A 25078-nucleotide genomic window follows, 5' to 3' on the forward strand; every position below is an offset into this window, starting at 1 on the left:
AATTAAGAGGAATAACAAATGCTAGCATCTAACCCCATGGCTTTATGCAAAGGCACAATACAAGGCCTGCTAGCCCCAACCATCCCTAGGTTTATCGTGGCCTAACAAGACACTAAGCCACACTCATGACTTGATGATGCTTGCCTATCTAGACACCACATGTGCCTAGGTGTAGCTTACTTCAAACTTGCCAGGCCCCTGCCTACCCGCTAGCTAAAGGGTGGTAGAGAGTTGACACCAATCGTCCCCTTACAAAGAGTATAAGAGATTTTTCAGCTATCTTACTAGGCTTTGTAAGACTATCTGAAATGGGGATACTTTTCTCTCCAACCATCTCAGGGCCTTCTTTAACCAAACTCATGGCCCAAAAACCTTTCTCTTTGATCAACAACAGCCGATAGGCTACTAGCCTCTAGGGTACCCATACATTGGCTTGCACTTTTTTGCCCATCCAAGACTAAGGCACACAATGCCATCACACTCCATATGCAACATGCTCTCAAGCTAATACTACACGTGCACTATGCTAGGACCATTTGTCAAAAAGAAAAGGTCTTGATCGCTACTCAACTCAGGGTTAGTCATGGCAAGATTGGGGAACACTAGGGCCTAACCATGACACGCTCCCCTACTTACTATGTCGATGCCCTCATCAATGCCAAAACCATAGTTGACATTTTCCCATATGTCTCTCACTTCTCAAAGATTGGATCGAGATCCTATCACATGAGGCACCGCCTATAGTACTTATTCATTATCGATGTAGATGGGTCTTATCCCAGTTCTACTACACCTCTGTGCTATTTCCAAATCCCACCATTAGACTCTATCTCAATTACTTAATATGTGCCATTACACGGCTTCACCTATGATCACATCAAGTTGTGACCATGAGGCACCTTTATCGATCATGACCCTAGTAGAATGAATGACCATCTACTTTGCCACACATTGGTCACCTCGTTGGATGTGACCCATCACACCAACCACACTCCTATGGCATTGACACTTTAATGCACCCCTTTGGACATGGTGCTTAGGTCAATTGGATACATACAACACCACCCACAATAGACCCTAGTATGGTGGTATTCAAACACTTTAGTCATCTCATAACTTGGGTCATTTTGACCCCTTCAAGGTGACCTCCCTAGGTGTGGCCCTTTGGCCAACTGCTTTCATGGTGGCACCTTAATACATACTATTTGAAACTCAAACTCATGCTCAAATATCTTGTAGGCTTCACTACATTGGCTTAGTTCCATAGGGAATCACAAGTTTCCCTTACTTTTACTCAAACTCATCTCTTGCACATAACCATGTCTCTATAATGGTTCCATAAGTTATCTACCTCAACCTATCATAGCTCATAAGGCATCTCAAAGCCCACTCAATGCTTGACGATCCACTGATTCAACTCTAGACACAAGGTCTCTTGACTGGCTCAATCTCGAGGTTCACCAACCCACTTAGTACTTAAGGTCCATTGACCTACTCAAACTCAAGGCCATCCCATTGGTTGGTATCTTGCTCAAATCCCAATCGACTTAATTTTGCCATACTCAAAACTCATCTAATCTACTAACTAGATCCCACTTAAATGCCAATACGATTGGCTTACTCAACTTAATCGGTCCTTTAACCCATACAACTCAATGCCATGTCAACTAGCCAATTCTCACTTACTCGTTTCATTGAACGACACACAATCGTGGTCTGTTGACCACCACATCTCATTAGGCTTTCTCTCTCAACCAACACAATCACTATCCATTAACTGGCATAATCTCATGATCTTTTAACCACAAGAACACATGGCTTATCGATTATTATCAACTCATGGCTTTAATCATTAGCTAACTTAAATGCATCTGCCTTTGTAGAATTGCTCCATACTTGGACCTAAATACTTGGCTCATATCCCTGTTAGGGGCACTATACAACAAGTGCACATGTTAGTAACTAATCTTAAGATGCATGACTCATGTCCCCCAAGACAAAACTTGCTTCAATCCTTATGGCCTTACTCAACATCATGTCCTGGTGTATGCCCTTTTTACATTTTGGTCTCAACACAATTCATCACATTCAAAAGGCATCACATTGCCACATGAGCTAAAACCTTCTACTAGGTGAGGCTAGACTCCTATGCCCTTTCGCTTTGCATCCAAGAGCCTACTCGAAGGGCTTCCATCTAGGCCAATTTTTCTCACAGCATGTATCATTGGCTCATTCCCGAGCCCTCATAGTCATTGTATCACGATCTCACCTAAATAGTTTTTATTTTTTTTTTAGCTTAGCATTACCTTAATTCCTCATTATCATGCCTATACCTAGGGCCACGTTAGCCCACGATTAAGCCTAACATGGCTTTAATTCCAAAATATCACTGGCCACATGTTCCTTATACTAAAACTATGAGTTTGTGTGGCACCTAGACTACTCTTAGTTGAGGTCATCCATTCTTAAGTCTATTTCTCCATGGATAGATCATTATTGTTCATTCAAGCCACATACTCATGAGCTTTTCCTAGCTTAGACCCTGGTGGGTTGCACGTAACATTCCCAAACTCAATTAAGAGGAACCTAACTCCTATTATCTCATCAAGCTATGATTCATAGGGTGGCCCTGAGCACCCATCTTTGCCTATAGGCATCAAGGTCTTAAGCATTGACCCACTTTATTCATAAGGGTGCACAACCCTAATTCTCATAATATTACCTTATTCTGGTATGATGGAACCCAACACCATGCCCGCCCATATCTTACTTAAGCTCTCATCCCTAGATCTTGAAGGCACTACTTGGATGCTGGTCAGTAACTAGTTTGGAGCCACACTAGGCTTATCTCATCGCATGAAACTTATATCTCAAGGCCTTAGCCCTTAGCCTCATTCTAGGTACCCCTATACATGATAGACAATCAACATCATGCTTGTTCTGCCTCAGAAAGCTCATGTACGCTACCCTAGCTAAGCACTTCTACTGATTGGCCATAAGGGTCTAGTTACGTTCCTACTAGCTAGCTTGCTCATTCTTTAGGCTCAGTGGTACCCCTCTACACAAACACCATGTCATGATCCTTTTGGCTTAAGGAGGGGAAATTAAGGGGCATAGTAAATGCTAGCATCTAACACCATAGCTTTATGCAAAGGTGCAATTCAAGGCTTGATGACCCCAACCATCTTTGGGTTTACCATGACTTGAAGAGACACCATGCCACACTTGTGACCCAATGATGTCCATCCACCTAGACACCAAGTGTGGCTAGGAGTAGCTCACTTCAGACTAGCCAGGCCCTTACCTACTCACTAGCCAAGGGAATGGTGGAGAGCTGACATTAGTCACCCCTATAAAGAGTATAGGAGATGTCTCAACCATCTTACTAGAAACTGTAAGACTATTTAAAATAGGGACACTTATCTCTCTAACCATCACAAGACCTTTTTCAGCCAAACTTATAGCCTAGTGACCTTTTTCTTAGTCACCATAATTTTAGCATTCCATATGTTGGTCCACTAACCCACTCGATGATGCACTCGCACATCTTCGATCGATGGCACTTGACTGGCTACCAGGTTCTAGGGTGGCCACACTTTGGCTGACACTTGTTTGCCTATCTTGGGACTAGTGCACATACTACCCGTACACTCTATAAATAACATGTTCCTACGCTTATACTGTATGCACACCACTCTAGACCACTATCCTAAACATAAGGTCTCAATTGCTGCTTAGCTTAAGGTCAGTCACGATAGGACCTAGGCACACCAAGGCCTTTTCATGACACTTGGCTAGGCCAAGGCATTTTATGGTTGATAAAAAGAGATCATACGACTGCCAAATCTCTATAATACTTAGCTAGACCAAGCCTATGATTGTAGTTTCTGCTTGTACCACCCCAAAGAGTCATTGCTCGATTTAGGGACTTGGTCTAAGGTATGGGGTAGCATCAGTCATAGGCATGGGCTTGAGCTCAACATAATTATGCCTCTTTTTTACATGTATTCAAACCAATCGAGGCCATGGGCTCCTATTAGTCACTAAAGCAACCAGTCACTAGATAATAGGCTAAAAGGCATGCATGACCTAGATTTTACTCCAAGGATGTTGCCATAGATGTACACAATGATAGGCCCATCACATACACCTACTCCCTATATGAAAGAAAGAGGGAGGATCTAACAACCACCTCTTAAAAAACATGAAAAATTTTATAAATATGCTAGTAGTTGACATTAAAGTGTTTATAATAAGGTCAATTTTTTCAAACGGGCATATCCCACACCAAGGGTTCATAGGTGTTGATGGTGGTGGAGGCATGTCACCGCACCAAGGCCAGATGTGCCGATCATGTTTAATGTAAATGCTTACAGTAAGGGTTATGTGCCAATGGTGTTTGAGGCAACTGCCTACACCATAGGCTATCTTTTGTTGATGTTGATTAAAGCATGTGCCCATGTCATGGGCTGAGACACATAATCTGACTCGTATGGCTCCAAGACCTAGGAATGGGCTCATTTGATGTCCTAGATCAGCTTTCAACCAAAATGATGGATAAACACTTGAACCACCAAGGCCAGCTAACTGAAGCTACTGCTAGACAAGGTTGACATAAATTGTTTAATGGAAAGCTATAGAAAATAATAGAGATAGGTAAGAGTAAACTTGTATTACTCAAGTTGTATTATGTGTACAATAAGGGTGGGGCCACCTTTTATTTATAGCTACAGTCCCTTTGAATAAATGGCTAACGTAATTTCTATCTGAGGGCTTATAAATAGTCTAATATATATAGGACATTACAATAGGATTACACTAGAAAGTTTTAATTTTACATAGACTCTATCAAAAAAGAGTTTTAACTAGTTTGGACTTAATCTTCAGTAGTGCCTACACTAGGCCCCTCTCTGAGCCCATGCTTGGTTCAATTCTACCAATGCCTGGGCTTACTCCTATGCCAGTGCCTAGGTCAATTTGAAAGCTATCAAATTAGATATTTTAGCCTGACCTCTTTAAGCTTGTTTCGACACTTGTGTACCCATTTTGGGTCATGTCCTATCCCTAAAACCTTAATTACACCTTTGGGACGAGTCTCTTTTACATTCTAACTTGGCCATGATTGCTTAAGAACTACTTTCTATCTCAGTGAGAACCATTGGGCCTAGTCCTTCTTATGAACTATGACATTACCCCCACTTATTCAAGTAATGCACTCATTGCTAGAAGAATGTTGTACTCAAAATGTAATCCTCTATACACATTGGCTTCATCTTTTACCCCTCAAACTAGATTTCCCATGTGTTGATTCCATACTTGAACAAGTACTCTGTTGGCTATTCTCTCGAGTATCATCAACCTCAAACTGCACTGGTCTTTTCACTTGCACACCTAATGCTTCCTTTACTTCCTCTGAGTTATTGTTGCACATTCTTTTTAAAAGGATTTTGCTGCACTCTAGGACTCATGCTATGGCACTCCATTACCATTTTTCCCTCATCTCTTGAAAAGGTTCCACCTTTTTGATAGAATTAAAAAGCACCAACTCACATTTCCTTAGGCTTTTCTTAGTGCTTATCATTGTTACTACTTTTGCCTACAGACAGCTTCTCTACACAGTTACTGGTTGAGAGCCTTACACACTTTGGGTACTGCTTGACCCTGTATGGACCACCACACAAAAAGTAGCTCAAGGGTTTTTTCTCTATGCCCTTATTGGTGGCTTTATCGACTTTACAAAATCTGGGCTTTCCTCTAGCCCCTTTCTCCTCTAAGGAATAAACCTTAGTGTTTCCTCACTTTGACCATTTCCCTTGGGCCTTGGAGACTTGGTGCCTTTAACATATATCTTTGATTCTACAACAATACTAGCCCAACTTGACTCTTATACGTCACTCCATTGTATCACAATCTTGACCCCCAACTTTCAACCATCTAAGAAATGCTTAGGTGCCAACACCCTATGTCCTAAGCCCATACCAATAACTATGGTAGCTCATAATGCAAAGTGATCAACATTGAGCCTTGCTACCTCCTCTCGCAAGGATGACACAAAGGCCTCTAAAGTCTTATTTTCCTATATAAACACCTCTAATGCCTCATTTAAGGATCCTTCCCTATCATTAAACTTATCCCTCGAATTAGCAATGGTCACCTTACAATTCTGTAGTTGGGTGTCTAAGGATATCACCATGTCTCTCGATCTAGCCTCAGTTCTTTTATCTATATGTTGGCACTCATTAAGACCCTCAATCTGGCATTTGATCTAATTTTCCTTAACCATACCACAGCCTCAAAACACACTATCAGTCATGAATACACAAATAAAAGGATTACCTTAACCTTTTACGCATTCTAGTGTTTTAGTCCTATTCTTGATGAAATAACACACTTGTCTATTGGTACAACACACTAGCATAACACATTGTAAGGCATGAATCTACACACTGGCTCTGCACTCCCTACCTCTCAATTAAGTACTATTGTACACTTGTATAGTATGTCCTCTAATAGGCATCAATGTGCACATTGGCTCAACATGCCTTGCATTTCAGTTAGGCACTAGTTGCCCATTTGCATAGCATACCCTCTGTTAGGACCAATTTGCACACTAGCTTAGCACACCTTGCACTCTTGATTAGGTACCAATTTGCATGCCTACACAACATGCCCAGCATTTCCACAACACTATAGTAGCAATCAGTTGACCACATAGTCTACCCTCTTGCACACCTACACCTTATGCACCAAGGGACTATCAGTAGCATGTAAGCACAAATATGACCTAGGATACTGGCACAACACAATTGAATGCTCGTGCTTAGGCTTATTATCATGCTCGTGCCTAGGTTTATTAAAAAGCTACTAAACTAGATCTCTTAGCTTGAGCTCTTTAAGCTTTTTTTGGATTTCATGCATCCATTTTAGGTTATGGTCCTACCCCCAAGACTTCTATTACACTTTTTCCCTTAGTCGACTTTGCATTTTGACTTAGTCTTGGTTGCCTTAAATTAACTACTCCCTGTCTTACGAGAATTACTAGGCCTGGTCTTTCTCATTGACCATGACACCCTAACAAGGTCTAGATTGTGCAAATACAGTGTGAGGCATGTGCCCTCACCAAGGGCTAGCATGTGTCAATGGTGGTCGAGGTAGGTGTCATACCAAAGGTTAGCTTTGTGTTGATGGCAATCGAGGTAAGTGCTCATACCAAGGGCCAACTTATGCCAATGATGGTAGAGGCCTATGCCCACACCATGCACTAGCATGTGCCAATGATGGTCCAAGCCTTGGTCAAAGTTTGATTCTAAGTTGTGATGCACATGCTAGGCTCAGGCATATGCTGGGCCAAATTTTTTTGCCTAGAGCACCATTGTTGGAGAACCTGATTGAAGCCATTGAAGGTTCTAATGATTGAGGAAAAGGGGCTAAGGAATGTGTGCACATGATTTATGATGGGTGCTGATCCTTGGCCCTTATAATAGCCTCCTATCCTTGAAAAAACCTCAACTACTCATATCCCTTAAAAAGCATAAAAGTTTTTACAGGTTTGTAGCCAGTAGCCATTCAAATGTTTAAAATAGAGACATTTTTTTCAAATGGACACAAAATCTTCTACAATTTGATTTTTTAGTTGAATGTTTTTATGGATGCCAAAAAAAAAAGAAAGAAGGAATATATGTACCAAATTTGGGCCTAAAACTCATTCTAAAAATATTTCAAAAAATCTTGAATCTTAAAAATTTTTAAAAATCAAGAAAAATAGAAAATGAGTCATCTTGCCGTGAAACTTCACATGAAGGCTTAGAGGACTGTTATATGAATGTACAAGCTATAAAAATGGCATTAGCATGGTAGAAATACAAAAATGTGCTTGAAGCACCTACTGTCCGATCTTGATGCACATGATGGATAGTCAAACATGTGTTGATGGTATTCGAGGGAACTACCCACACCAAGAGCCAGCATGTACTGAGTCCAAGGGCCAACATGTCTCAATCACAATCAAGGCATGCGCATGTGTCATGGTCTGTAGGTTGGTCTAGGTCTAAGCATTTTTTTCGAGTTAAAAAGTAATTTCAGTTCTATAAAATAGGGTTTAACAGCCAAAGAATTGGGCCTTGAGGCATATTATAGGTATAGGTCATATGGAACTAGCCCAAAATAATGGTATGAACAGTGATCAAGACTTCAAAGGCTCAGGCCTGATGTTCAAGTTTGGTAGAATCTAGCTAGGCCTAGCTGCGGGTGCTTGTGAATGTTATAAGAATTTACAAGCCATAAAAAATGGCATTGGCATGGTAGAAATATAAAGATATGCCTAAGCCCTCCTATTACTTGATCATGGTACATAGGTGTAAGGCTTGGGCCCAAGATACCCATGCTTAGTGCTCGGCCTAGTATTTGTCGATGATGGTCGAAGATTGTGCTGAGACCAAGGGCCAACATATCCTAATGATGGATGAGGCATATGCATGTGCCATAATTTGCAAGCTGATCTAAGCCTAGGGATTCTTTCTAAAATAAATAATAGTTCTAATTCTAATGGGATAGAGGTTAATAGCCAGGAAATCTAGGCCTTGAGGCATACTAGAGGTCTAAGTCATAGAAAACTAGCCCAAAATAGTGGTACAAGCAGTGATCAAGACTCCAATAGCTAAGGCACGATGTTTAGGTCTATCAAAATTAAGCCAGGCCTGGGTACAGGCATTGGTGAGCCTTATATGAATTTATTAGAGATAGCAATGGCATTGGCATAGTAAAAATATGAAAAAGTGCTTGAACCCACCTATTGCCCGATCATTGTGTGCATGGTGTACAGCCCGAGCCTAGAATACCCATATTTGGTGTGTGACCCAGTATGTGCTAATGATATTTGAGGGAACTGTTGGCATAAAGGGCTAGCATGTACTGATGGTGGTCGAATCATATGCCAAAACCATAACCAATATATCTCGATGGTGGTCAAGGCATGTACATGTGTCATGGTCCATAAGTTGGTCTAGGCCTAGAGGTTCTCTTTAAGTTGAAAAATAATTCTAGTTCTAGTGAGAAAGGGTTTGATTGCTAGAAAGACCAAACTTTAAAGCCTATTAGAGGTTCAGGTCATGGGGAACTAGCCTATAACAGGGGTACGAGTAGTGATCAAGACTCTAGAGGCTTAGGAATGATGTTCAGGTTTGACAGAATTATGCTATGCCTAGGTGTAGGCATTAGTGAGTGCTTATGTGAATTACATGTCATACAAATGGTGTTAGCATGGTAGAAATATGAAGATGTGCCTGAACCTCCAACTACCTAGTCATAGTGCATATTGTACATGGCTTCAGACCAAGATACCCATGTATAGTGCATGGTCAAGCATGTGTTGATGATGTTTGAGTGAATTACCTACACAAAGCGTTAGCATGTGTCGATAGTGGTCTGAGCATGTGTTGAGACCAAAGGCCAACATGTCCTAATGGTGATCAAGGCATGTGCTTGTGTCACAGTTTGAAAGTTGGTTATCTTGGTCAGGCCCTGGTATGCCTTGGTCCTACCATGATTGACCTTAAGCTCAAAAGCAGATGAGGCGTTATGGTGAGGATAATGGTTATAAAGCTGTGCACAAGTAGTGTAAACCCATGAACATGTTACTGATAGTATGTACGAGTAATGTGAGCCTTAGGCCTTAAGATGCATGAGCAAGTATGAGCTAATAGACAAGTGCCTTATAGTTAGGTAGCCAATCGATTATTATTAGTTGAAGCTATGAACGGGCACCCTTAAATGGATTGGTGGAGCAATAAGTGGAATATCAAAATTATGGTGACTAAGAGATCGATCACTAAGCCTTAAGTTGGTTAAAGAAAGGCTCTGAGGTGGTTAAAGAGAAAAGTCCCCCATTTCAAACATTCTTATAGTTCTTGGTAGGATGGCTAGGAAAGCTCTTGCACTATTTATAAGGGGATGACTGGTGTCAACTCTCCACCACCCTATTGGCTAGCATACAGGCAGGGGCTTGGCTAGTCTAAAGTAAGCTACTCGTAGGCACATGTGATGTCTAGGTAAGTGAGCATCATCAAGTCACAAGTGTGGCATGGTGTTTCCTTGGGTCAGATAAACTAGGGGACAATTGGGGCTGGTAGGCCTTATATCATGCCTTTATGTTAAACCATGGGGTTAGACGATAGCATTCACTATGCCTCTTGGTTTCCCTTTATTATGTTAATTTGATTAGTAACTAAAGATCTTGAGATGGTTTTTATGTAAAAGAGGCTTCATCATGCCAGAGGGATGAGTGGGCTAGCAGGTAGGCACACTACTAGACCCTTGTGGCTAATTCATAGAAGGTGCCATAATAAGGTAGAACACCTAAGTTCTCTGAGTTAGGGTAGCCATGATGCTAAGTGTCCATCATACGTGTAGGCAGCCTAGAATGAGGCTAAGGTCAAGGCTTCGAGATATGAGTTTCATGAGACAAGATGATCCTAGTGTGGATTTGGGCTGGTTGTTAACCAATATTAATGTTGTGCCTTTGGGTCTTAAGCACGAGAGCTTATGTATGATGTAAGCATTCATAGTGTTGGGCTTTTACCATGCTAGAATGAAATAATAACATGAGTATTAGGGCTATACAACCCTATGAGCAAGGTAGGTTAGTACTTAGGACTTTGATGCTTGTAAGCAAAGATGGGTGCTCGAGACCACCCTAAGAATTATAGGCTGATGAGATGATGGGAGTTGGGTTCCTCCCTATTGAGTTTGGGAATGTTACATTCGATACTATAGGGTTTGAGCTAGGAAGAGCTCATGAATATGTAGATTGAAGGATCGACATTAATCTATCCATGGAAAAATAGACTTGAAAAAAGTTACCTTCGAATAAGAGTAGTCTTGGTGCTGCACGAATCATGGTTTCGGTACAAAGAACACATAACCCATGATAAGAGGTATCAGAGCCATGCATGGTTAGTGGTGGGACTAAAGTGGCCCCAAGTGTGGGTATAATAACACGAAATTGATGTGGTGCAAAGCTCCAAGAGAGCTAATGAGGTGAGATTGCAAAATAGAGGTTATGTGGGCTTGAGAATGAGCCATTGAAATGGGCTGTGTGAAAAATTGGCCTAGGTGAAAGGCCTTTAAATAGGCCTTTCGATGCCAAGTGAAAGAGCATGGGATTTTAGCCTCAACTAGCAAAAGGTGTTAGCACATAAGAACATGTGATGCCTTTACGATGGGAAAACCATGGTGAGAATGAAATGCAAAAAAAGGCATACACCATGAAATGGTGTTGAGTAAGGCCATAAGGGCCAAAGCAAGTTTTGTCTTGAGGGACCTGAGTCATATATATAAGATTAGTTACTAACACATGCACTTGTTGTATGGTGCAAGTGCCCTAGCGGGGTTACGAGTCGAGTATTTTGGGTTTAAGTGTGGAGCCACTCTGTAGAGGCAAATGAGTTTGAATTGGTTAACGATTGAAGCCAAGAGTTTGTGATGGTCAGCTAACCATGAGTTCTTATGGTCAGAGGATCACAAGATTATGCTAATTAGTGGATTATGCTTGTGTTGGTTGAAAAAGAAGGCCTTATGAGATGTGGTGGTCAATAGACCATGATAATGTGTAGTTTAGTGGAATGAGTAAGCAAGAATTGGCCAATTGACAAGGCCTTATGAGTTGTGTTGGTCAACGGACCAATTAAGTTAAGCAAATCAAGGGTATTGGCATTCGATTTGCATATGGTCAATAGATTGGACAAGTTTAGGCATTTCAAAATTGAGCTAATTGGGATTAAGCAAACATGACAGCCTATGGGATGGCCTTGAGTCCAAGTAGGTTAGTGGACCTTGAGTATCAAGTTGGTGAACCTTAAGACTAAGCTATTAATGAACAGTGTGATCGAATGGATAGGTGGATCCTAGAGCTTTGTGTAGGCTTTGAAATACCCTATAAGATATGCCAAAGTCAAGGTAGATGAGTTGTGGAACCATTATAGAGATATGGTTGTGTGTAGAGCTAAGTTGAGTTTGAGTAAAAGTGACAGAGACTTGTGATTTCTGGTGGTATTGAGCCAAAGTGGTGAAGCCTATGAGATATCTTAGCATTGAGTTTGAGTCTGAGATAGCAAGCATTAAGGTGCTGCCATGAGAGTGTTTGGCCAAAGGACCACACTTAAAAAGGTGACCTTGGAAAGGCTAAAATGACCCAAGTTGTGAGATGACCAATGTGTTTGAATGCCACTGTACAAGGGTCTATTATGGATGGTGCCACATAAGTGTGGTTGACCTAAACACCATATCAAGAGGGACACATTGAAGAGTCAGTTCTATAGACATGCAATTGGTGCGATGGGTCACATCTAGTAGGGCACATCGATGTGTGGCAAAGTGGGTGGTCATTCATTCGACTAATAGTCATGATCGACAATAATGCCTCAAGGTCACAACATTATGAGATCATGGAAGAAGCCATGTAGTGGCACATGTGTGTAATTGAGATAGAGTCTACTGGTGAGACTTTGAGGTAGCACAAAGGTCCAGTGGAGTTGGGATGATCCCTCTACATTAGTAATGAATGAGTACTATAGGTGATGCCTCAATTGATGGGATCACAACCTGATCTTTGAAAGCACAAGTGAGAGACATATGGAAAAATGTCAACTATGTTTAACAAGAGAGTTGATGTGGTCTGGGCATTGATGAGGGCATTAAACATAGTAAGTAGGGGAAAATGCCATGGTTAGGCCCTGGTGCGTCTCGATTTTGCCATGACTGACATTGAACTGAGCAGTGGATAAGGCTTTATGGTCGGGACAATGGTCTTAAAGCTATGCATGGGTAGTGTAAGCCCGCAAACATGTTGCTAATAGTATGTGTGGGGAGTGTGAGACTTGGGACCCAAGATGCATGAGCAAGTGCTAGCCAATAGGCAGGCACCTTAGAGCTAGATAGCTAGTCAGGTGCTATCAATTTGAGCTATGCATGCGTACCCTTAAATGGGTTGGTGGAGCAATGTACGGAATGCCAAAATTATGGTGGCCAAGAGATAGGCTACTGGGCCCTGAATTGGTCGAAGAAAGGCCTTAAGGTGGCTGAGGAGAAAAGTGTCTCCATTTGAGAAATTATTATAGTTCTTGGTGGTATGGCTAGGAAAGCTTTTATGCTCTTTATAGGGGAACAACTGGTGTTAACTCTCCACCACCCTGTTGGCTAGTGGGCAGACGGGGGCTTGGCTAGTTTGAAGCAAACTACTCATAGGCACATGTGTTGTCTAAGGGAGTAGGCAGCATCGAGTCATGAGTCTGACACAATGTCTCCTTGAGTCATGGTAAACCTAGGATGGTTGGGACCGATGAGCCTCATATCATGCCTTTGTGTTAAACCATGGGTTAGACGATAACATTCACTATGCCCCTCGAATTCCTCTTCTTGAGCTAGTTTGATCAATAACCAAGGATCACGACATAGTGTTTGTGTAGGAGGGGCATCATCGAGCCAAAAAGATAAGTGGGCTGGCAAGCAAAAACTCCACTAGACCCGTGTGGCCAATTGATAAAGGTGTGCTATGATAGGGTAGCACACTCAAGTTCCTTGAGGTGGGATAGGCATGATGTCGAGTGTCCATCATGCATAAGGGCAGCCTAGAATGAGGCTAAGGGCTGAGGCCTTAAGATATGAGTTTCATGGGACAATATAAGCCTATTGTGGCTTTAGGCTAGCTATTGACTAGCGTTGGTGTTGTGCCTTTAGGTTCTAGGCACGAGAGCTTGCGTATAATGTGGGTAGGCATGGTGTTAGGTTCTCACCATGCCAAAATGAGATAATAACATGAGAACTAGGGCTGTGTGCCCTTATGAGCAAGTAAGGCTAATGCTCAGGACATTGATGCCTGCGGGTCGAGATGGGTCTTGGGGCCTTCCTATAAAGCATAGGTTGATGAGATAATGGGTGTTAGGTTCTTCCCTATTGAGTTTGGGAATGTTGCGTGCAACCCAACAATGTTTGAGCAAGGAAGAACTCATGAGTATACAGCGTGAAAAATTGGTAATGATTTGTCCATAGAGAAATGGACTCGAGTAAGGCGAACCTTAACTAAGAGTAGTCCTAGTGCTACATGGACATGTGGTTTTTGAATGAGAAATGTGTAGCCTATGACATTGGTCCAAGCCCAAAGGTTCTCTTCGAGTTGAGAAGTAATTCTAGTTCAAGTAGAAAAGGGCCTTGAGGCTTGTAAAGGACCTAGGTCATGAGGCACTAGCCTAGAATAGTGGTACAGGTAGGGATCAATACTCTAGAGGCTCAGGCATGGTATTCAGGTTTGGTAGAATTGATCTAGGCCTAGGCGTAAGCACATGTGAGCACTTAAATGAGTTAACAAGCCATAAAAATGGCATTGGCATGGCAAAAATATGAAGATGTGCTTGAACTGACCTCTACCCAATTGTGGTGCACATGGTGTGTGTTTCAGGCTTAAGATACCCATGCTTGGTGCATGGACCAGCATGTGCCGATGGTGTTTGAGGGAACTGCCCATACAAAGGGCTAGCATGTGCCGAGACTAAGGGCTAACATGTCTTAATGGTGGTCAAGGCATGTGTATGTGTCATAGTCTGAAATTTGGTTTAGGCCAAGGGTTCTCTTCGAGTCAAGAAGTAGTTCTAGTTCTAGTGAGACAGGGTTTGATAGCTAGGGGGATCAAGCCTTGAGCCCTACTAGAGACCTAGGCCATGGGGAACTAGCCTAGAATTATGGTATTGGCAGTGATCAAGACTCTAAAGACTTAGGCAAGGTGTTCATGTTTGGTAGAATTGAGCCAGGCCTAGGTGCTAATGCTGATGAGTGATGCATGGGCACTTAATCAAACATAGGTATAGGTATGCCTGAACACAGCCTTGGAAGGATCAAATTTATGGGCTTCTAGATGGCCCATTATTACAGCACAATCTTTGACAAGCTAGAATTATACTAAGCACTTGAGTTTTGTAGGCTGACTTAGGCAGATAAAGTCAATTCCCTATCCATGGCTACATAAAGTGTGGCTTAAGACCAGAGCCTGTGACACATGCATTGAATGCCATTTGGTGCTAATGACGATCAAGGGGTGGACAAGTGCCTTGTGTAGGAAGCTCACGCTGTACATGCCACACCAAGTGCCAGCATCTACCAATAAGGTGTTTGAGGCAACAACCCACCCCGAGTTCCAACATCTACCAAACAGGTGTTCAAGGTAACAACCGACACCTAGGGCTCGCTTATGCTAACAATGGTTGAGGCTAGTGCCCCTACCAAGTGCCAACATTGGCAATGCTGTCTGAGGCAACATCCTAAACTAAGGGGCTAGCATTTGCTGATAGTGTCTGAGGTAATAGCAGGCCAACATCTGTTGATGGTGTTGGATACGATTGCTCTCACAAACCGAGGGCCAAGTGCTATCTATTGCAAACAAGCAAAACCAATCTAAAGGCTAGCATGTGTAGATAGAGTATGAGGCAAGAGCTCATGTCACAGCCATGCATGCACACTCGAGATAGAGGCACCAATGACAAGGACTCAAGCCCTAAGCTCACAATAAGGATATAGAGAATTGCTTGTACTACGTGTGCAAGCTCCCTAAACCAAGGTTAACACTTCTAAAAGAGCCCCAGATGGACTAGGCCTTGGTGTAGATAGACCAAGCATAGGTATTGGTACATTAGGTCATAATAGAGCCAAAAAAGCACCAGGCCTAGGTAAACCTAACAAATAGAACCTTTTAGAAGGATTTGGAGACTCCTAATAAGAATATAGTTCCCTGTACAATTTGAACTCTTGATGTTCAGTCATAGCCATTAGATTGAATCAGTCATAGCCATTGATTCATGGGAGCTTCAACTATAAATAGAGGGTCCCCCATCCTCATTTAATGTATAGAAAACACTTGAGTAAATAAAAGTTACAGCATTTCCAAGCATCTCTTACTCTTTAGCATTTTCTAGTTTTAGAGTGCCTTTCAATGTTCTTTTGAGTGCTCACCCTTTGAGAGTGTTTATAGGCTAACTTAGGCATACAAGGAAGGAGTCCAGCCTAAGGTTGCACAAAGCATTTGGCATAAGTCCCAGTCTCATGACACTTGCACCAAAGGTGAGGCCGTCCCTATAACAAATACGAAGGGCATTTGGTTATCATTTACTTGGGCACGTGCATTGCTTCTGGCCCAAATTCTGACTTAGAGGCATTTAGTCATAATCCAGTGCATGGTAGCTTTATGCCATTGGCTTTTCAATCAAGCCTGATGACCAATTATGCAAATCAATGGTTCCCCTAGTTAGAGGTTCAATAATTATTGCAATGTTTCCATCAGTAGGGTAAAACTAACCTATCTCATTATAGTCTAAACTTAGCTCATGATCCCTATTGGTGGGTGAACAATCCAACACTTGATGAATTTTGCTTCACAATGTAGGAAGAGCTGACATCAAAAGATAAAAAAATGATGCCGCTATGAATGCTTGGCTACCACAAGCCAGTTATCCTTGTGGTAACTTTTCTAATACCTTTAGCTTTAAATTTTAAAGGTCTAAAGAATTGATAGGCCATGATTTCACTATTCATATTTGTACTAAAAATCAAAATCAAATGAGCTTTTACCCTTTTGTTTCACATAAGATTTCTATTCTCGTTAAGCTTATCTTAGGATGCCTATGTTATCTTTTAATAGATGTGCCATCCCAACCAACTACCTACCTAACAATGTCTTTTGCCTAGATCAATCGACCAAGGTTAGCCTTGGGTCTAAAAGAAGGGGTCATGCTCCACCTTTGAGTCACAAAATAAGTAAAATAATGTTAAAAGTAGTGGTATTTCAATTTCACTTAAGGGCTCCCACTTATCCTACACCTGTCAAGTTATTTCAGAAAGTCTGACTAGAGTCAAACTTAATAAGGTCTTTTTTCCTCGCTAATTCTGCCAAGCCCATTTCCTTGGCTATGGTTTCACTGGATAGTGGGAATCTCATTAATCCATTCATGTGTACCACTAATTAGATGATGATGCATTTGGCTACCGTTAAAGAGTCTTAGTTACTCCCATTATTTACTCGAGCTTGGTTCAATTTCCATACTTTGACATTTAGAGCACTTGGCAAAAATCACATTACGTGAGCATCCATAGGGACCATAACAATGCTTTATTTAAATTAAACAATTGGATTTCACTTGTTTGTACCAGTTTTGAGTTGATTGTTCATTGCTTGAAGAAGGCCCTTGAGGGAGCCATTCCCAATCTGTGCCTCGATCGGCACTTGAAGACCTACTTTCACCCTCAAAACCAATCCTTTTTCCTGAGGTTACAGATCTATTTTGCTGATTTCCTTTTCCTATATTGTTCCATTAAGCAAAGGCTATTTACCTTGGAGATCTGATGTGGTAATGAGTACGACCAAGTGCTAATGGCACTTGGTCCTCCAATTTTCAAGGGCCATCGAGGGTGCATCAAACACCACAAGACATGCAGTGCTCTTCTGGTTGCTGGACTCTATGTTTAGTTAAGCCATTTCTAGGGTGGGCAGGCCATTAAACAAAAAATATAACTTTTCATAAGGCCCTTACTGATGTCTCTAGACTTCCTAATGTTGTTCTTAACTATCGCATATTGGTTTAGGAATTTTAACCCGAATCCTTTTAAAGCTCACACTAGATGTGCTGTTGGATAAGTTTCCTTAATCTCTTAGGATCGACTAACCCATTATAAGTGCTGTTCACTTGGAAGCTTTCCCTTCTTTGGCCTTCAGAGTTCTCATTTGAATGTTTGCTACTACCACCAAGATCTGTACCAGTAGTAGCTCTACTTGGGCTCACACCTTGAGTTTTGTGTTGACCACTATGCCCTTCTACTCATCAGGGCTTGGCCCTTGCCTTGCAGTTGGGTATAGGTTGCATGCTTAAGTGGCATCCATTTGTAGGGCTAGTTGATTTGGTAAATGAGTTGTTAGACACTTTTTAGTGGATTTTGACTTCCATACCCACCATCTTGCTATCTTAATTAACCAACACCTTTTATGGGTTTTAGATTAGTGCATAATTAGGCACTGTAACCTAGCTTACCATTCATCCCACATCACTAGTTTTGCATACCAAAAAAGCCCACTTGGAGCTCTCGATTTCATGATGTGGCTCCATGAAGTATTTGCATTGTCCTACCAATTTAAAGTTTGAGAATAGCTTGATTGGCTTTACCAATTTAAAGTTCGATGCCTCTGATCATTGGCTTTACCAGATGGAATGCTAAGGGCTCTAGCTATCTTGAGGGAAACTTTGGAGGGAACCAACTACTAGACAGTTTGATTAGTCTTTCACCCCTATACCTATGTCAAATGAATGATTTGCACATTAGTATCATTGTGGACCTCCAATAGAGTTTCCTCTAGCTTTGCCCTACTTAAGCATAGCTCACTATCTTTCAGGTCCTGACAGGCATGCTCACACTTGAACCTTTGTCAGAAGATCAAGGTCGATCGATGGTGCACTCATAAGAGATCCTGTCAATCAGCTTTCTTGCACCTTATGGGTTTTTTAGCCCATTGACTCACACACATGTTAGACTTCTTATGTTGTGTTTCAAGATAGGTCAAATAGAGAGCTTGTAGGTTGATAGTAGAAGCACATAGAGATAGCACGTGCTACATTCCCTGATCGTGGCAACAATGTCTCTATGGGTAGATTGAAATTCTAGGCTTGGGCCACCACCACAACCTGCACAGTCACGCCCTAAGTCGATCAATAGATTGGCTCTCAATGTTCCACATCCAACTAGGGTGAATCGTCGACCCCTATCCACTCTCTTCATGATAATTTCAAGCACTCTTTGACTTTTTTTTCAAAGTCCTTTTCATCTTTCCCTCACAATGCTTATTCATTATTAGTCTCTCACCTATATTCAACCTTGGATAAAATTTATCACCCAACTGGGGCTACATTCCCAAAAAACCTGACTTGTAGATAGTGCCTTATGCTATAACATGGTCTAGGCACAATGGAGCTCTCACCCTCTCTAGTGTCCCTTTCTAAGGGACTTAGGCTCCATCCATCATTGAGGATACTTTTCTAGACTATAATTCTGACACCAAGGAAGCCTAATTCTTAAGCTGGTCTATTCCCAATTCACTTGCTGTTACTAAGGGAATCCTGGTGAGTATTTTTTCCTTCATTTATTGATATACTTAAACTCAACAGGTAATCTTGCTTGACCTAAGGAGAAGATGCAACCATCGACTAAGTAATACGAGGGGTTTATGGGGCTTGATGGACAACAAGCATGCATTATTAGAGATGAGGCATGCCAAGAGCTTTACCACTGACAATCATGGTGCTATTGTTGCTGAGGACTTGTTTTTAGGCCAACCATGACCAATGACATCACAAAAGCCCATCTTTTGCCCCCTCAACTAGAGCTTGATGGGTAGGGGGTTGGAAGGGGTAATGATCATGACACCCAGGAAGGCATGCCCATGGCTTAATGGTTTGGGGTACAGCTTACATTCAAAAACTTGATGGTTCATGAGATTTTGCAATTCACATCAAGTAGTGCATTTTGCTATGTTCTTCATCAATGCGAGAGTCAAGATATCCATTACAAAGAGTCATTTTGATTTTTCATGACAAAATAGCATGATACCACCTATGCACGACTATGAATAGGATGGCAATGACATATGGTCTTTTTTTCATTTCAGTTCCTTACTGTGATTCATTTCAAGGGTTCATTATTCAATCATGGGTGATGATACAAATTATTTCACCTGCCCGGGAGGTGGAAACAAGTGACCATTTCACCTTTTAGGGGCCAGAAGGGGCTCAAGGCATAGAAGCACCCTCACTCCTTAGTGTTTTGTTAATGTGTTCATGGGTCATTCATTGAATGGCTTTCAACAATGACCCTTTCGTAGGTTCACCTATGAATACTTTATTATGACTTCTTTTTCCTTTAAATGATAAGGTTCAATGGACTTATTAAATCATCTACATAATTACAATTTGAATACTTTATTGGACCATTTAATCAGTAAGAGTGATGGGTAGTGTGTACAATGGGTAGGGGCATGGTAAACATAAGCTGATGACTCATGCTTACTAGGATTTCCTCACAGAAGACCAATAATTACAATGATCTATCCTTAGCATAATGAAATGTCAAAGATTTCTCAGGCCTATCAACCAAGGCTAGAGACTTATTGAATACATCAGTGTAGCACATGTGTGGTCTAGAACATCTAAGGGCATCATATACCTATTATTGCCTCAAACTTCCTTGGCTTAGGTGGCCATAGTCCTTCTAAGAAGCTGGCCATGAAGGATAACCTCTACGTAGCTAGTTAGTAGGCTGAGGTCTCATTCGTTAATGAAATTAACCAAACAATTCACTCACCAACTAAGCATAGCCATGCGTCACCACCCATAAAATCAAGAAAGAGCTCTAAATCTATTAATCCTTACTATGTTTAGACCTGGTAAGTTTCCTCATGTTGGTTCAAATTAAGCTGCAGGCTCCACTCATAGTGGTGCTTTTTCATCAATTCCTTTAAGTTTCAGTCTTGGAACCATACTCCACTTGGAACCTAAAGACTTTGATTTCTAATAAGGTGTTGGTGGAGTCCAAAATGTAACATTCATCGATCCCTAGTCGACATCTTTTATGGTTAAGACTAAGTTGGTATCTGATCATCTTCGAGCCCCAAACTTTCATTCTTGATTAATGAAAGCATTTTTAGCAAATGCTTTCATAGTTGTTTGTCTTTCATAAATCCAAGAATGTCACCTTTGACTATGAAATATGAATGCCTTTGACTATCCCTATTAATCATTACATTAATCTCGAAGGCCAACATAATAGGATCAAAATCCTATGATGTTATCCTATGCTAATGTATACAAGCGTAGGCCTACTTTGAGCACTCTAATTTGTTCAAAGTAAAAGCACCAGAGGAACAACTCAGCAAGTTAAGGCCAAGAATGCATCATCGACAGTAGGGATGAGTAGACTAGTGCTCACCATGAGGTGAACTAGACGACCCAACCCTTGTTCCAACTATAAGCTTTTTAATTGCAACATTTAAATATACACTATTGGATCTAGAATTATTGTAGCTATTGGCACCAAACTTGCCCTCTAATGGATTATCATTCAAGGAATTATATTGTACTCATTCCAATTAGTAGACTCATAAGGCTCAGTATTGTTATTCATTGTCACTACCTCCCCATGTTAGGATTGGGTAATTTGTGCACTTGCTATCTTTCTTGGATGTGGTAGCCATTTTTTAGGCCCTCTCTTTGGAATCAAACCCTAATTCTCTATCATCTATCACCACCATAATAGGCCACTATCCTACCATCAAAAGTTGATAAGGTAGAAATTTGAATGATGCATTGTCAGCACAAAGGCTGTGTGATCCGTTGAGTTATCATGAATCATCAAAGCATCAGGGAAAGCCCACATCAACCTTTTATCTAATTAATGCATCCCTTCCAGAAGTTGGTGTTTGTTGTGAATATTAGCTATAGAATTACTATGGTTATCTAAGTAGTAGATACCATCAAACAAACCATAACTGATTTAGTGAGCCATTTACAATTTCACAATATGAATTAGATCACACTTTGACATGCATGGCTTAATCTTTGAGACAAGCATATTACTATTGGCATGATCAACTAGGTAGCATTCATTCGAGATGTTGACCTTGCATGGGCCTTAATGCATCAATTGAACAACAAAGAAAGCCAACATAGAGCACAAGCATCGTGCATGTCAACCACATAAAATGCATAGCATCAGACAAATAGGGGCTAAAAGCCCACACCCACAAAATGTTTCATATCCAAGAGCACGATCAAAAGCCAATACACCAATGTGCCCATGGATGTTCAGGTGGCACGCTTGGGATAAGAGGCATAATTAAGGTCTAACTTATAGCCCCTAAAGACATAAGATGGATGAAGGATGGTAAGACATCTGGTTTCCATCAATTTAGCTATGTAGCATAGGATCTTGATTGCACTCATAAGGTACAATAACCACATAAGGGTGATTGAAAAGGATGATGGGTTAACAGTTTGATGCATCGAGCTTGGAGCTTACAACACATACAACCATAAGACCACTTATATGCCCATTACGTATAGGTTACAATATCCATGCACTCAATCCACAACCCACCCAATCAATTACTCGATGAGTGAGTGGAGAAAATGACATAGAGGCCATGCCATAACCACTTAGCATGGGAAAAACACAAAGAAAGGCCATAATATTGCACTTGCCATCCAACAAGCAACAATGGCATAACAACCCCAACACTTGGTTTGGCTAAGACCACACATGCAAACTCTACTATCACCACCCAAGGGGACATTGCTTGATTCAAAGACTTGTCTCTAGGGTTTTAGGTAGCATCAGTAGTATGCATGGGCTTGGCCAGGCCAAGGAACTTTTATGGTCAATGAGAAAGGACCACGAGATTGCCAAATATGAGACAAACTTGGCCGTAACCATAGCTATTGTTTTCATTACCCTTGGGAGTCATTGCATGATTCAGGTACCTGATCTGGGGTTTGAGGTAGCATTAGCCATAAACACAAGCTTTAGCTTGTTATATTTGAGCTCTTTTTTCACATACACGCCAATTAATCAAGGTAATGGACTCTTGCAAGTTACCGAAGCAACCATCACTAGACAACATAGCTAAAAGGCATACACAGCTTAGATTTTGCTCCTAGGATGTTTTCATGGATATACATAATAACAAGCCCATCACGTACACCTACTCTTTTGTAAGGTGAGAAGGGGTCCAGACAACCACCCCATAAAGAGCATGAGAGCTTTTATAGATACGCTAGCAGTAGACATTAAAGTGTTTGTAATGGGAAAACTTTTTTCAAATAGGCATATCATGCACCAGGGGTTTGTAGGTGCTAATGGTGGTTGAGGCATGTGCCTGCACTATGGCCTAGCATGTATTGATAGTGTTTGAGGTAAGTGCCTGCAGTAAAGGCCATCATTTATTGATGTTAATCAAGGCATGTGCCTAACCAAGTCTAGATTATGCCGATGTTAATCAAGGCATGTGCCTTCACCAAGGGCCAACATGTGCTAATAGTGGTCGAGGCAGGTGCCCGTACCAAAAGTGAGCTTGTGGTGCTGGTGGTTGAGGTAGGTACCCATACCAAAAGCCAGCTTGTATCGATGATGATCGAGACATGTGCCCACAACATACACCAGCATGTGCTAATGATGGTTAAGGCCTTGACTGAAGTTTGATTATGAGCCCCAGTACACATGCTGGGTGTCATGAGCCAACCTTGTATCGGGCCATGACCAGGAGTTAGGTTACCATGAGCCACCCATATATAGGGCCATGGCCGGGTAGATCTCTTGTGCTAGGAAAAGTGTCCCCATTTCAAATATTGTAACGGTTAGTGGTAGCATAGCTTTAAAATCTCTAAGGCTCTTTAGGGAGTAAGCTGACAGCGTAGTGTTGGGCTGTATCACCGGTTGCTATGCGGCCTAAGCCATGCACCAAGGGTTGTCCCTTGGCCCTGGTGATGGTGGGAAATCCTGATGTATGATTCCTAATTATAATAAAATTCACCCGACTGAATGTCTCAAATGTTACCTCAATGTGTTTTTCTTTTTCTTGATGTGAATGTGCCTTGTTGTGTGTGTGCTTGAGATTGATCTTGATATATTGTGTCTTATTGTGAATGCTTGGGACTAACCATGGCTTATGGTTATTTGTTCAAATATTGATCTATTGAAGGTTGACTTGGGTAGAAGCACCCATTCAAGTGCCGTACGGTCTATTGCTTGTTGAGAGAAAGCTTAGTCCGTGACACGTGGTATCAGAGCACAGTTGAGAAGTGCTAGAAAATGGATGAGATGGCCACAAGTGGTGGACCCAATCATCAACAGAGAATTGAGGAACTTGAGGTTACGGTGGCCGTAATGAAAACTCATATGGCAACTAAAGATCGAGTGAGAGAGATCGAGACAACCCAGTGGGAGTTGTCCGATACTCTCCACAATGTGAGCGAGGAGGCTAGAAATGCCTTGAAAATTCTCCAAAAGGAGTTTGAGGAGCTTAGGGCACAGGTGAGCATCTTACAATTGGTTATGGCTAGATCGGGTTCGAGCTCGATGAAAAGGGGAAAAAGGCCCAAGGTGCCAGAACCTCGATGCTATGAGGGGGCAAGGGATGCTAAGGAACTTGAAAATTTCTTGTTTGAGATGAAGCAGTACTTCAGAGCTGTACACACGGATTCAAAGGAAGACAGGGTAGCAATGGCATTGATGTACCTGACAGGGGATGCCAAGCTATGGTGGCGCTCTAAGTTTGTCAATGACGATTGTCCGATTAAGACTTGGATGGACCTGAAGCAAGAACTGAAAAACCAGTTTTTCCCTGAGAATGTGCAGTATATGGCTCGAAGGAAACTTCAAGAATTGTTGCAAACAGGAACAGTGCGAGAGTTTGTAAGGAGCTATTATACCCTGATGTTGGATATTCGAGACATGTTCGAAAAGGACAAGATGTTTTATTTTCTTGAGGGCCTCAAGCCTTGGGCCAGGACAGAACTACAAAGACAAAAAGTGCAAGACGTGGCCACGGCCATGGCTGTAGCTAAACATCTCCACGATTATAATGATGGCTCCTCAAAGCAAAAAAATCTTCCATCAACTGACAGTAGCTTCAACTTTGGGAGTGGAGGAAAGATGACTAGGTTGGATGGCCCTTCGGTGGGGGATTAGATAGGAGGTCTTTTGGTCGAGAGAGCACCCAACCTAAGACAAGCAATGCAGTGATTTTCAAGCCTAGGCAATCGCTGGCTTGCTTTCTTTGCAAGGGGCCATATCGAGTGGTCGAATGCCCACACATAGGAGCCCTTAATGCCTTAAGAACCTCATCTCAAGAGTTCATAAAAGTGCCAGAGAGTGTCAAAGAAGTTGAAGAGGAGCTAGCCAGGATGGGTTCAATAAGGTTCCTCAATGCCCTCCACACCCAACTGAACACTATAAAGAAAAAGTAGAGTAGAGGCTTGGTGTATGTGAACTTAATGATCAATGA

At 41.6% G+C, this 25078-nt stretch overlaps 3 pseudogenes; all 3 read right to left on the reverse strand.

Moving 5' to 3' along the window:
- Nucleotides 1-16010: 16010 nt before the first annotated feature.
- On the reverse strand, nt 16011-19214 carry LOC149516829 (25S ribosomal RNA; annotated as a pseudogene).
- A 229-nt stretch (nt 19215-19443) lies between these two features.
- LOC149516830 (5.8S ribosomal RNA) lies at nt 19444-19599 on the reverse strand (annotated as a pseudogene).
- Nucleotides 19600-19886: 287 nt separating this feature from the next.
- LOC149516831 (18S ribosomal RNA) lies at nt 19887-21675 on the reverse strand (annotated as a pseudogene).
- Between the last annotated feature and the right edge of the window lie 3403 nt (nt 21676-25078).

This window comes from Durio zibethinus, chromosome 9 (assembly GCF_047325235.1).
Source record: "Durio zibethinus cultivar Kanyao isolate XHJ-2024 chromosome 9, ASM4732523v1, whole genome shotgun sequence".
In the NCBI taxonomy this organism is placed as follows: Eukaryota; Viridiplantae; Streptophyta; class Magnoliopsida; order Malvales; family Malvaceae; genus Durio; species Durio zibethinus.